Below are 13,464 nucleotides of genomic sequence, written 5' to 3'. Positions count from 1 at the left end.
AGCTCTTGGCCTGGATCTCAGTGGCCAGGGCTGCCACGGTGCCCAACTCCAGCGAGCACCACTCAGGTGGCGTTCTAGGTGCACACCCAGGCTGGTTTTGTTCAGTATCTGTAGGAGTTTGTCTTACTACCTCGGCGGGCCAGGACAGGGCTATCAATCTTTCTATACACCAAACCACCCGGCACAAAACCTAGCCCAAAAAATACCTGCTGGTGGATGGACAATCCAGAAATGGGGTTATCAACCCCCAATCACAGATAAAAGGACTATTTAATCTGCATTAGAGCTCTGTGAACCTGATTCCGCCCAGCTTTGGCATCTGGTGCTAACATTAGCCATTTCAAAATGTGACCTTTCACAACACAGGGTGTTTCTGAGCAGTGATGTGAAACCCGTAGTGGCTTTCTGCCCCTGCTGCAAGTGTCAGTTTCCTCTTTTCTAGAAGGGTTCCATTCTGAGCGGGGACTTTTTGGGTGCCACGGGGAGAAATGCTGCCCTATGCAAAGCCCAGAGTGGGGTCTGGCTGAGTCACGGTCATAACTGCTGTGCATGTGGTCAAGGAGCAGCCAAAGCTCCCGTTTCTCCCCAGGGCCCGCAGTATCTCTCTGGGTGGCTTTTTGAAGCACGAATCCTCAAAATCATCCTCGAATACTTCTCCTTTAACCTAAGAGTTAGAGTAAATTACACCTTATCAAGCCCTCTCAAGCCTGCCTACCTTCATCTGCCCACTAACACGCAGTGAGAACATTTCCAGGCCCTTCTATGGCATTGCCCGTGTGCTGGGCTGCCTGCTGGAAATGAGTGAGAGATAGTGGGAAAAAGGCACAAGCAAGAGGCTGAACGGAGAATTGGAGGACCGGAGTTTCCAGGCAGTGGTTTGTTGGACGGCCACGTGCTGATGAGGTCTCGCTGCTCCGTGATACCCTTTGCAAGATGTAGGAGAAAAACAAGAAGATGGTGCCCCGTGCCGCCATCCAGACAACATTTGTCCTGAGCCACGTGTCCCTTTGGGGGTGAGAACTGGGGAGCCAGGATAGGGGAAGCCTGTACAGAGCCACCCAGCCCTTCCCTGGTGCCCTTGACCTAGAGGGCTGAAGTGGGGAGTCACCTGTACACCCAGGACGCAGGTGTCTGTTCAGGTACAGACTGTGTTTGCGGTTGTTCCCACGACACAATACCCAAGCCCTCTGGCTCTGAAACTGATTGTTCAGATTAATGAATTGATTCTCTTTTGCAAATGCCTGAGGGTAAGAGGAGTCACTGTTAGTGTCTCCCGCTCCCTGGGAGGGCAGTGGGGGTGGGGACGGAGGGAGGGCCCCCAGCACCTTCCAGGGAGACATGGGCCTGGCTTCTGTCCCACCCTCAACCCACAGGGTGAGCTAGAGGAATTCCCTCCTGCTGGGCCTCAAGTTCCCCGAAGGTGCGATAAGGGAACCCCAGGATCCCTCTCAGCTCCGAGCTGTGAGAGCCTGTTTGCCCTTCCTTCTCTGTCAGGCCTTCTTCCTTCCTTGCTTCCCGTCTGCCTTCTCATTCTTTCCTCATCCTCGCACATGGGAGACCTCACCTCTTTTTCGAGCTGCTCTGGGCTTTTTCACTGATCGGAGCCACAGTTTTCTCAAGGGACAGAGGGATTCAAATGAAGAGTGTCGGAAGGCTCACCCAGCCCTGAGACCCTGGGCTTCCTGGGATCCCACGGCCTAAAGCCCCATGCAGGCTGGGGCCCCTCCTTTCACCCACCGCGGGGGGCCCCATCCCTCAGAGGCCCAGCTGCCACTCACCTACTAGTCCTCCAGACTTCTCAGGATTCCATGGACATGGCTTAGCCTGAGACCAATAAGCAGAATCTGCAGTGATGTTTTTCTCTGTGTCCGCTCAATGGGTCACTTATTCAAACACCAACCTAGGAGTTGCAGTGAAGGTGTTTTATCGCTATGATCACAATCCATAATCAGTTGACTTTACATAAAATAGATTATCCTGGGGCACCTGGGTGGCTCAGTGGGTTAAGCCTCTGCCTTCAGCTCAGGTCATGATCTCAGGGTCCTCGGATCGAGCCCTGCATCCGGCTCTCTGCTCAGCAGGGATCCTGCTTCTTCCCCTCTATCTCTCTGTCTGCCTCTCTGCCTACTTGTGATCTCTGTCTGTCAAATAAATAAATAAATAAAATCTTTTAAAAAAGGGATAGATTATCCTAACTAATCTGGGTGGGCCTGGTCCAATCAGTGGAAGGGCCTTAAGAGCAGAGCCACAGCTTTCCTGAGGAAGAAATTCTCTCTGTGGACAGCCCCTTCTATCCACCCTGAGTTCCAGTCTGCCCTTCCTACAGGAGGGAATGGTGGCCTTTCCTACAGATTTATCCAGCCAGCCGCCACAGTGACATAAGTCAGTTCCTTACAATAAATCACTCAATACATACTTACTCTGTTTCTCTGGTTGAACCCTGACTAATATACCTCTGGCCTGATTTGTAGTCTCCAGATTATTTCTGAGAAATATGCATCAAGACGCCCCTGTTTGTCTAGTCCAGGCCCTCATAACCTTGACAATGCATGCCCAACAGTTTCTACCTGGGCAGAATAAATTTGCCCCTACTCGCAGGTACATTCTGGGTAAGGTAAAACGAGACCTCTGAGCTCTTCTGCCTTTGATGCCTCACAAGCGTCACTTGGTCTTGGGATTCTTGGCACACGTTGTTTACTGAATATTGTTATTAATGGTAGAATCTTCTAAATGCATCTTACTGAGAAAGGAATATCCCACTACCCTCATCATTCAATTTAACCGCTCTTCCTGAAATTCCAAAAAAAAAGACAAGTTGCAGAGGAGCATAAGCAAGCGTGTGAGTCTCCACGGAGAACAAGGATCCCGAGCCTGGGAGCTGAAGTGATCCTGCAGACTGGGAGCATCTACAGAGTTGTGGGCCTTGGCCAAGTGAAACCAAAGAACCCAGAGCCCTTCACCGTTTTGTTTTCAATATCTGAGCTTTCCAGCATCTCTCTCTTGATCCTGCAAATCTGAACCCGCCACACACCTGGCCTATAATTTTTTAGACATAATAAGCAACATGGTTTCCATTCACATTTATCCCTGGGTGAGCAGGGATGGGCACGATGTGTTCTTATTTTCTGTACAACTCATAAAATTGAGAGTATGGTCCTCTGGGGTCCATAGAAGGATAGAAGATCCTTCTATCAGGGGCTGGGAAAATATAGGACCGGGCTGGGCTGGGGAATGGGGGACGGGGACAGGTTGCACCAACAATGGGAGCCAGTGAAAACTGCATAGAAGACTATGTTTGCTGGAGTGTTCTGCTCAGACAGGGCCAGGCCTTGGGGGTGCAGGGCTTGCTGACCCACAGTAAGCAGAAGACTTTGTAAAGGCTCCTGGGCCTCTGGTGTGCAGCCTCGAAGGGAGGCCGGACAAGGTGGTGTTGGCCCCTTCAGCTCTAACCTGCGGCAGGCAGCTGTAGTCTGCTCGCTTCTGGCCTGCGCGGAGACACAAGAGGGACTGGCCGCATCCTAACACGAGCTCCGATGGCTCACGAGGCACCCAGCGCTGCATCTGGGGAGCTGCCTGTCCGGGCCTGGCAGAAGGGCGTCTGCACAGGCAGCCAAGCTGTGAGGAGTGCCCTGGGCTCTTGCAGACCCTGACTCCGCCTTCTCCACCCACAGCTTGCAATCAGGCAAGGAGAGGTCAGCTCAGAGCAAGGAAGGGCGTCCTCCTTGGACATCGTCAGGTCCTCCTGTCAAGGCAGGCATCGAGTTCCTGCTCTGGACACACAGCAGATGGGCTCGGCTTTGCCTGCTCTGTGGTCCCAGGGGCACAGCTGGTGTCTCTGGGGAACCGACAACCCGATGAGAAGCAGCTTATCTCAACTTTGGGGTGTGACGGAGACAAGGCTGAAGAGCTGGGTCGGGGCTAGATGGCATACTCACAACATCAATTTGTAACCGGGCTAATAGTTTGGAAAAATACGAGTGTGCTTTTCCCTTTTATCATCCTGGGTATGTGATCTGATTGTCCCGAGGCATTCATTTACAAGAGGAAGATCAAAATTTTTTCCTAGAAGACATATGGGAAAGAAGAAAGCACTAATATATACTGTTTGACACTTAAAATACGATGTTAGAGCTTTATACTGAAACACCATATAGAGAGAGAGAAAGAGAAACACAATAACTGAGCATATTCAAAGTATACTTTCTGATGTTTTGACGTGTATAATCTGTGAAACAGTCATCGCAATCAAGCCAGTGAACCTATTTATCATCTCCACTGATTTGCTTTCTATCACTACAAATTAATTTATATTTTCTATAATTTTATATACAAAAACTCATACAGTACTTACGCATGTTTTGTCTGCATAATTATTTTGGGACTTACCCCATGATCCACTACATGAATCAGCGAGTCACTCCTTTTTGCTGCTGAGAAATATTCCATGGTATGGATGTCCCACAATACGCTTCTTTGCCCATTAATGGACATTTGGTTTTTTTCTCATTTGGGACTATTACAAATAAAGTGAACATTTGTATACAAGTCTTCGTGTGGACACACCCTTGCATTTCTTGGGCAAATTCCTAGGAACGGAATGGCTGGATCATACCATTGCTGTAGTTTTGTCTTTTTAAGAAACTGCCAAACTCTCTTACTAAATACTGGCACCCTTTTATACTCCTGCCAGCAGGGTGTGAGAGTTCCAGTTGCTCTACATCCTTGCCAACACTTAATATGGCCAGTCTTGGAAATTTTAGCCATTCTAGTGGGTTTATAGGGGTATCTCACAGTGCACTTCCGTAATGACTAGCGACTCACAATAATATTTGTAGCCAGGCATTACCCATGCTACCATGGCTACTGCTAGGGGAGAGGATTTTCTAAATTCCTATATACAGAAGCAAAATACCATAGTGGTTACAACATGAGCATGGCAAGGGCATAATGACATGCATATAAGGATATTCATTGCAGCCTTGTTTGTAATAGCAAAGCAATGAAAACCCTAAGTGTCCATTCATAGAGACGCGGTCAAAAAGATTATAGTATTTGTCTGGTTCTCCAGAAAAACAGAACCGTAGGATGTGTGTTATATATAAAATGAAATTTATTTTAAGGAGTTGGATTATGTGATTGTGGAGGTTTGGTAAGTCTAAAAATCTAATGAAGGAAGCCAGCAGGTTTGAGATTCAGGAAGAAGTTGCAGTTCAAGTCCAAAGTCAGTCAGGCTGGAGACCCAGGAAGGAGTCAATTTGCAGTTGCTTTTGTTTTTGTTTTTAAAGATTTTATATATTTACTTATTTGAAAGCAAGTGTGGGGGGAGGGGAGCAGAGGGAGAGGGAGAAGTAGACTCCCTGCTGAGTAGGGAGTTGGATGCTGGATCCCAGGGCCCTGGGATCATGGCCTGAGCCAAAGGCAGACACTTAAGCAACTGAGCCACCCAAGTGCCCTGCCAGTGTTGCAGTTTTAGGTTCAAAAGCAGCCTGCTTGCAGACTTCTTGCTTGCTCAGGGAAGGTCAGCTTTTTTTTTTCTTTCAGATTTTATTTATTTATTTTACAGAGAGAGAGAGAGAGACAGCAAGAGAAGGAACTCAAGCAGGGGGAGTAGGAGAGGGAGAAGCAGGCTTCCTGCTGAGCAGGGAGCCTGATGTGGGGCTCAACCCAGGACCCTGGGATCATGACCTGAGCCGAAGGCAGTCGCTTAAAGACTGAGCCACCCCGGCGCCCCGGAAGGTCAGCTTTTTTTCTTTTCGGGCCTTCAACTGATTAGATAAGGCCCACCCAACACAACAGAAGGCAATCTGCTTTCTCAAAGTATACCAATTTAAATGTAAACCTCATCCAAAAATGAATAATAAAAAATAAATAACAAAGGTAAATCCCATCCAAAACACCCTCACAGAAACATCTAGAATCATAATGTCTGACCACGTATCTGGGCACCCACCCCATGGCCCAGCCTGGCTAACACATAAAATTAACCATCAGAATTTTGGATGGGATACTATGCAGACCTTGAAAAGGAAAAGCAGTGCTATATGTATACTGAAATGAATATACCTCCAAGACACATTATTAAGTGAAAAAAGCCAGATGCAGACAGTATGTAAAATATGCTACCATTATAAAAATATTTTAATAAGACACGTGGTTATGATTGCAGACACATAGCATATTTCCTAACAGACGTGCCAGACATCGGTATGGCGAAGGAGGAAGTTGCCTCTGAAGAAGGGAACTGTGTGGTTGGGAAATAGAAAAGAAAGGAGATTTATTTTTTATTTCACTCTCTTGCCTTTTGTATTTTTGAAATTTGATGGCGTGTGCAGAAGAAGACCTGGCTTCAGATCCCAACAGCATGGCTTAGAGATGTGTCCCAGCCTTTCCCCTTGAGGGCTGCAGACACAGGGGCAGCGACTTCAGAGCAAAAATGATGACAAGGGGGAGGGGCAGGGATGGAGGCCAGAGTGTGGTAGGGATAGGGCCCCGAGTGCAACACCCCCTCCTTGCTGCAGGGTGGCTGACGCAGGCCAGGGACCAGGACATCACGGCTGGAGCTTGGAAGGGCCTGTGAGAGCCAGGATGGGACTGAGTGGGGCGAGGAGTGTCATGGCTTCACCAAGCCATGTTTTTTGCTTTGCAGTGAAATCTGGCCTGCTCACTTCCCAGTTTGAGGATGGGAAAGATGACATAGGTCCCAGGAGCCTTTAACCCTGCCCAGAGGAAATCTCTTTCTGTTTACAGACCAGACTCTGCCCTGACGTTTTTGGCTTACAAATCTGTGTAAAAAGACCCCCTCCTCACAAGGGGGCCCGCAGAGGACATCCCTGCAGGGGGTGAATTGCTAAACTCTCTGCTTTTCCAGCTTGCAAAGATTCGAACTCTGTAATAATAGGGCTTCACTTCAAAGAAAAAAAAAAAAGCCAGCATGTGTTGCAAATTCATGATCAACATATGGTAGTGGTTAGGAGCACGCTATTGTTTGCTGTGTGATTCCAAATTCCTCCTGCTTCCTTCCTCTTCCTCGCCCTCTGACCTCCCTCGTCCCCTTCTCCAGCATCTTCCAATTTCCCCCCAAACTCTAGGCTGATTTGGTTCCCTACTTCCCCACCTTGCCCTGACCACCCCACCCACTCCTTAGAACAGTGAACAGAGCCTCAGCCCCAAAGGCCACTCACTTAGTCAATCCATGGGCACATTTTCAAACAGATCTTTGGGGTTTTGTTTGGTCGCTTGGTTGGAGTTTCTTTCTGAGGAGCGAGGAGGAAGGAACTCTTCAAAAGATTCTTTTTTTCTTCTCTCGTTTCCCTTCTTTCCAGAAAAACCAGCATTTCCTGGCTCAGGACCCAGCAAAGAAACAACGGCTAAGTCCCAATAAAATCAAAAGGAAAAAAAAAAATTTAAGATTTTACTTATTTATTTGACAGAGAGAGAAAGATCACAAGTAGGCAGAGAGGCAGGCAGAGCGAGAGGGGGAAGCAGGGCTCCCCACAGAGCAGAGAGCCTGATGTGGGGCTTGATCCCAGGACACTGAGATGATGACCTGAGCTGAAGGCAGAGGCTTAACCAACTGAACCACCAGGCGCCCCAGGAAAAAATTTTTAAAAAGGAGCCTGTCCCACTAGCCTAGCTGTTTTTTTAAAAAATGTAAGGGTATTTTTTTCAATATAAATTATAATTAAAATCTTGTTTATTTTTCCAGTACTCTTGTAAGAGGTGTCAGCACATTTTTGCGCATTTTTGAGAAAAGGACAGCTCATGTCTTCACTGTCTTGCATCATATGTTTCTGGGGCCACATGCTAAAAGACAAATATAACCAAGGCCTCTTAAGGTTTCCAAGATATAACTCTGCCAGTGGCGGCTCATGTGACAGAACTGTATCCCCAAGCTTGCCCCCTGGAGGCAGAAATCCAGAGCCTGCCGCACATTCCTGTCTGGTCTCCAAATCGGACTCAAGTTATTCACACCAAGCACTCAAGTCAAAGCCACTACTCCATGCCTGATTCTGAGCCCTAGTGTCTGCTCGTCTCCCACCTCCCTCCATCAGCATGTACTCTGGGTCCTCCCACCCAAGTATGGTTTCCCAGCGTCCCCTGCCCTCTGTCTCTACTGCCTTTTCTCCAGTCAAGTTGCCACCTTTGGTTACCTGGAATATGCAATAGCTTCCTCTCTGGTCTCTCTGCTTTTCCCTGGGGCAGAAAAAAGTATTGAAAAGTTCCCTCTCCACATCTCCATCCTTTGCTTCACTCCCTCGCCCTGCATTTCATTTTTCAGGCAGGTAGACAAACATTATGATCCCCTGATCTTGGAAGTACAGAAAGGCTATGAAGCGGCCCATGTCTGTATTTGTAGGAGCCTGGATGGGAGACGGCTTTTTTGCTACATGCCCCAGGGGCCGTGGGAAGAGAGGACCCTGTCTGGACCCAGCCACAGAGTCAGACCTGAGACTGTCCCAGAGTGGGAAAGGAGAGAGTTCTTTGTGGTTCTGGAGAGCTGTGAGGAACCCAGCCAAGGCTCCAGGGAAGGAAGGAACTAGATCAGACAGCCTAGCAGCCTAGGGTGCCAAGGAAGGGGTACTCCACCCACGGCCAGGGCACAGAGTCACTGGGGGTGACACCCTTGTCTTGAGCTGTCAGGATACCTGCTGTAACCAAGTCAATTACCAAGTCAATTAGAGGCCCTCAGCCAGAGTTCTGAGTGGTCCTGAAAGGAGAAGGGGGTCTCAGTAATGACCTTTCAGGAAGGAAGGGGCTTCAGGCAGAATTAGGCCGAATAACTAGAAACACAGCAATGTTTCTTGATGATCGAATGTGGATCAAGATTCACACCGATGATACATTTAGGACTGTCCCAGTTTGCTCCAGCTAGAGGTTCTCCCAGGACGTGGGACTTTGAGGACTGAAAGGCAATCAGGGATGATTTTTTCTCCCTGCCCAAAATTCCTTCTACAAAATGGTAAATTTAAAAAATCAGATCATGTTTCAAATCCAAATTCCTTACTAAGGCCTCCAAGCCTCTTGTCACCTGAATCTCACCTCCCTCCCTCCTCATCCCTTTCTGCTCTGGGACCACTCTCAGCCTCAACCCTCCCATCAGCCACCTTGCCTCCATTCTGCCCTCAGCAGGCCAGGTTTATCTCTTTTTCTCAATCTGGGTTCCTTCCCTCTTGTTCCTTCTGCCTGGACTTCTTCTCTTTTTTTTTTTTTTTTAGATTTTATTTATTTATTTGACAGACAAAGATCACAAGTAGACAGAGAGGCAGGCAGAGAGAGAGGCGGAAGCAGGCTCCCTGCTGAGCAGAGACCCCCCCCACCCCCCGAGGCAGGGCTCGATCCTAGGACCCTGAGATCATGACCTGAGCCGAAGGCTGAGGCTTAACCCACTGAGCCACCCAGGCGCCCAGTCTGCCTGGACTTCTTCATGACTTCCTCCTGAGCCTTCTCAAGAGCCATCTCCTTCCACCATCTCACACCATCCCTCTCAAATATCTCGCTCTACCCTGACCCCAGGCCCTGTCTCTAATATCATACTCTTTAATTTATTCTCGGTATTTATCACGTGCCGAAGGTAGTGTGTTGGTGTACTCCGGACTCCCCCTTGGCATGGAAGCTCCCAGACTCTGGCTCAGAGCACTAAACAAAGCTCCTTAAGTGGTTGTTGCCTGACTGACTGCAATTTTTTGCGATTTTAATTTTCTCTTTATTTTTTTTTAAATTTTACCAAAGGGAAACAGTGAATAAGCAGATTAAATTTTTTGAGACTGACACTTATTTTAGTAGATCAGATGAAAACCAGTCATTCGCCCTGCTTAGCGTTGGGGATTATTAAAATAAGTATTGTTTTCTTTTTCTTGGCAAACATTATAGCCTAGTTCCCTTTACTCCAATCCTCCTTTGGCATTTTCTTTCTAATCTCTATATGGAAAGAACCCGTCAGTGTGAAGGCAGGAGACAGGGAGAAAAACAGAACAATGGGGCAGATAACACAAAGTAAGAGAGTATTAAAAACAAGTACGGGGACGCCTGGGTGGCTCAGTTGGTTGAGCGGCTGCCTTCGGCTCGGGTCATGATCCCGGCGTCCTGGGATTGAGTCCCACATCGGGCTCCTTGCTCGGCGGGGAGCCTGCTTCTCCCTCTGCCTCTGCCTGCCATTCTGTCTGCCTGTGCTCACTCTCTCTCCCTCTCTCTCTCTGACAAATAAATTAAAAAAAAAAAAATCTTAATAAAAAAAAAACAAGTACGTATGTATGAAATGTGCAATAAATTTAACTGTTCTTAATTTTTCATTTAAAAGATTGTAAGGAGCACTTGGGGTGGCTCAGTCAGGTAAGCATCTGACTCTTTTTCAACTCAGGTCATGAGCTCAGGGTCATGAGATGGAGCCTTGCGTCTGACTCCACACTAGGCATGGAGCCTGCTTGGGATTCTCTCTCTACCCCTGCTTTTGCCCCTCCCCCTCCATCTCTTTCTCTCTCTCTCTCTCTCTCTCTCTCTCTCTGTATCTCTCTCTCTCTCCAAGAAAGCAAGAAAGCAAGAAAGAAAGAAAGAAAGCAAAGTGAAGGAAGGAGGGAAAAAAGGAAGGAAGGAAGAAGAAAGAAAGAGAAAAAGGTTGTGATTAGATTTAAAAAAAAAAAGTCAGCTATGTGCTCCTTACATGGGACGCACCTAGAAATAAGGATACAAAAAAAACTGAGAATCAGAGAATAGGAAAAGATAGATCAGGAGAATAGTAACCAAAAGAAAGATGATGTCAAATAAACTCTGTTTTTAAGATAAAAAATATTACTAGGAAAAAGGAGGATCACAACATAAGGGTAAAAGGTTCAATTCACCCAGGAAGATATTACAATTCTAAACCTATATTATGCTTATTTAAATAGCCTCAAAATACATAAAGCAAAAATGAAAGACTTACAGGGAGAAATTAACAAATTTGACATATCTCCATCATGTACCATTGATATATCAAGCACAAAAAAAATTTAGAAAGATTTTGGGGAAAAAAAGTTAACCAGTGTGATTTAATGTACTTACATAGTATAAGGGAGGCAGTTCTCCATTGGTCTCTCTCATACTTCTGCAGACCTTATCAGTGCAGCTTTTGCTGGGGATATCTGTTCAAGGATGCTTGCGTAGTGAACGGCCTTGGAATAATATCCAGACTGTGTCTCCCTTTGGAGCTGAGGAATAATTTGTTCATTGTCCAGTATAGTCTAGATGAATTTTTCCCTCCAGAGCAAAATCTGAGCAAGTTTGCTTAGAGCCCATTATAAAACTGGAGCTTCCTAAGCTTGGGGATCCTCAGCTGTGAAGGAGGCATGTCCAGCATCTCCCGGGGCCCCGCCACATTGCCCTGTGGCACTTGAGGGGCCAGAGGCTAGGACGCACATACTCCCTGCTGCGTGATAAGTCCATTTCTTCTGACCCAGAAGGCTCCTGTCTTCCGTTAGTGTTCCTGAAAGTCAGGACAGCGAAGTCACTATGTTACAAGTAGGATAAAACAATGGACCCTCCACCATTTTCACACGTAGAACCTTACACCCAACGGTAGATGAGACCCCATCTTCCCAAGCAATACACAGAGTGCGTGCAAATGGCCTAGCACGGTGCTTACCAGGAGGACGACATTCAGTTACCATCAGTGCTCACGTCCCTCGGGCACACCAGCTCCTCTTAACTTCCGTTGAGCAGTTAGCGGCCACGGGGAAGGAAGGAACCAGGTGAACAGAAATCACAAATGAGCATTCAGCAGCTTGAGAGGTGGTTCTGTCCCTCCCTAGCATGATATGGGAGCACAGGGAAGGACGGCGATACACAACAACTCTTTCTGGGTTGGCCCCACACTGTGGGACTTCCGTAATTTGGGGCGAGACCATTGCGAGAACAGCAAATATTGTATATTTATATTCAAGTGTCAAGAGTCTTCCTTCAGGTCCTATGGAAATTAAATCTCTCCCAGTAACCATTTTCTCTAGCTCAAATCAGCAATAATCTGGTTTACTAAACCATTATGAGCTCATTTCTTCACCCTCCTTCCTCCCAGAGCTACAGAGCTTAATCTTGGATTACGTCTCTTTTTTCTGAAACTGGCTTCTGTTTCTCTAGCACCTTCCACCACCTTGACACTCAGAAGGGGGGAATAACACGTGTTAGGTCTCAGTCCAGTGCCTGAACGCTCACTCTTCAATGACGAGAGCAGGATCTCCAGTCCGGGTGTCTGTGAGCAGATTTAAGGGCTGACCCCTACCCGGTAGCCACACTCTGGAGAGGAGGGGGCCAGTGGGTTTTGAATGTGTGGAGGGAGGCCTGGCCCTGCCTGCTACACTCCTTTCCGAATCAGCCCAGCCCTGGACGGTCCAAAGTGACTAGGCCTCTGGGGGCAGCCGTGTTCTTCATCACACATTTGCTTAGTGACCAGTCTCAGCTTCTCTCCAGAGCCCCTTGAGTCACAAAACCAGTTTCAAGGCACTGGTGTGCAGGGTAGACGCGCTGGGGAAGAGGAGATGGTATTCCAATCTGTTCTCTCTCAGAAAACCCTGTGCATCTGCCAAGTTCTCCTAGAACAGCTCCTCCTTCCCTCTTCCTCTCTGCCACCCCAACCTCCTCTTTTGGCCTCGCAAACCCCACAGCTCCAGCGCCCTCCCCAAAACCACCTTCTACAAATCCGGGGCTGCTCAGGACTCCACGGAGCAGGTCCAAACAGCCCCTCTGTGGTTCGGTCACACGCATTCCTCCCAGCCCTGTGGCTTTTGTGGGGTGTGCGACGCTAGGACTCATGCAGCTGGACTCCCGCCCTCGCCGAGGTTCCCATGGGGCGCGCACTCCGACTTCACAGGTTTTCTGCTTCATCATTGCCCTGACTGAGGAGTCCAAGCTGCAGACCGGCAGAGGGCTGAGGCTCTCCAGCTGCAGGCAGGGAAGCCTGCGGCACAGCTGAGGCCTCCTGACGTGAGCCTAGCGGCTTCTACCTCTTTAATTCTTCTTGGCAAAGGAGATGCCTGTGAAGTGAGCAGGTTTCCCAATCATTAAAAATTTTAGGATGTTTCTGGTCTCCCCGCCCCCCCCACCCCGTTCCCCCGCTATCCCCAGTCTTCAGGAAAGGCAAATGAAACTCACTGGGTGAATTTCTTGGCCTGGATCCCAGGCAAATTAAATGTGAGACATGTTTTGTGGGGTTTTTTTGTTCATTGTTTCGTTTTGTTTTTAAGATTTTTATTTATTTATTTATTTGACACAGAGAGCAAGAGAGAGCACACAAGCAGGGGAAGCGTAGGCAGAGGGAGAGGGAGAAGTAGGCTCCCCCGCTGAGCAGGGAGCCCAACGCGGGGCTCCATCCGAGGATCCTGGGATCATGACCTGAGCCTAAGGCAGAGGCTTAACTTACTGAGCCACCCAGGTGTCCCATGAGACATGTTTCATAATCCATACTCAATGACCGTCTAGAAAATGGTGATTTGCCTG

This window comes from Enhydra lutris, unplaced genomic scaffold (genome assembly GCF_002288905.1).
Source record: "Enhydra lutris kenyoni isolate GAN:26980312 unplaced genomic scaffold, ASM228890v2 scaffoldscaffold35, whole genome shotgun sequence".
Classification (NCBI taxonomy): Eukaryota; Metazoa; Chordata; class Mammalia; order Carnivora; family Mustelidae; genus Enhydra; species Enhydra lutris.
Note: the sequence above shows the minus strand (reverse complement) of the source record.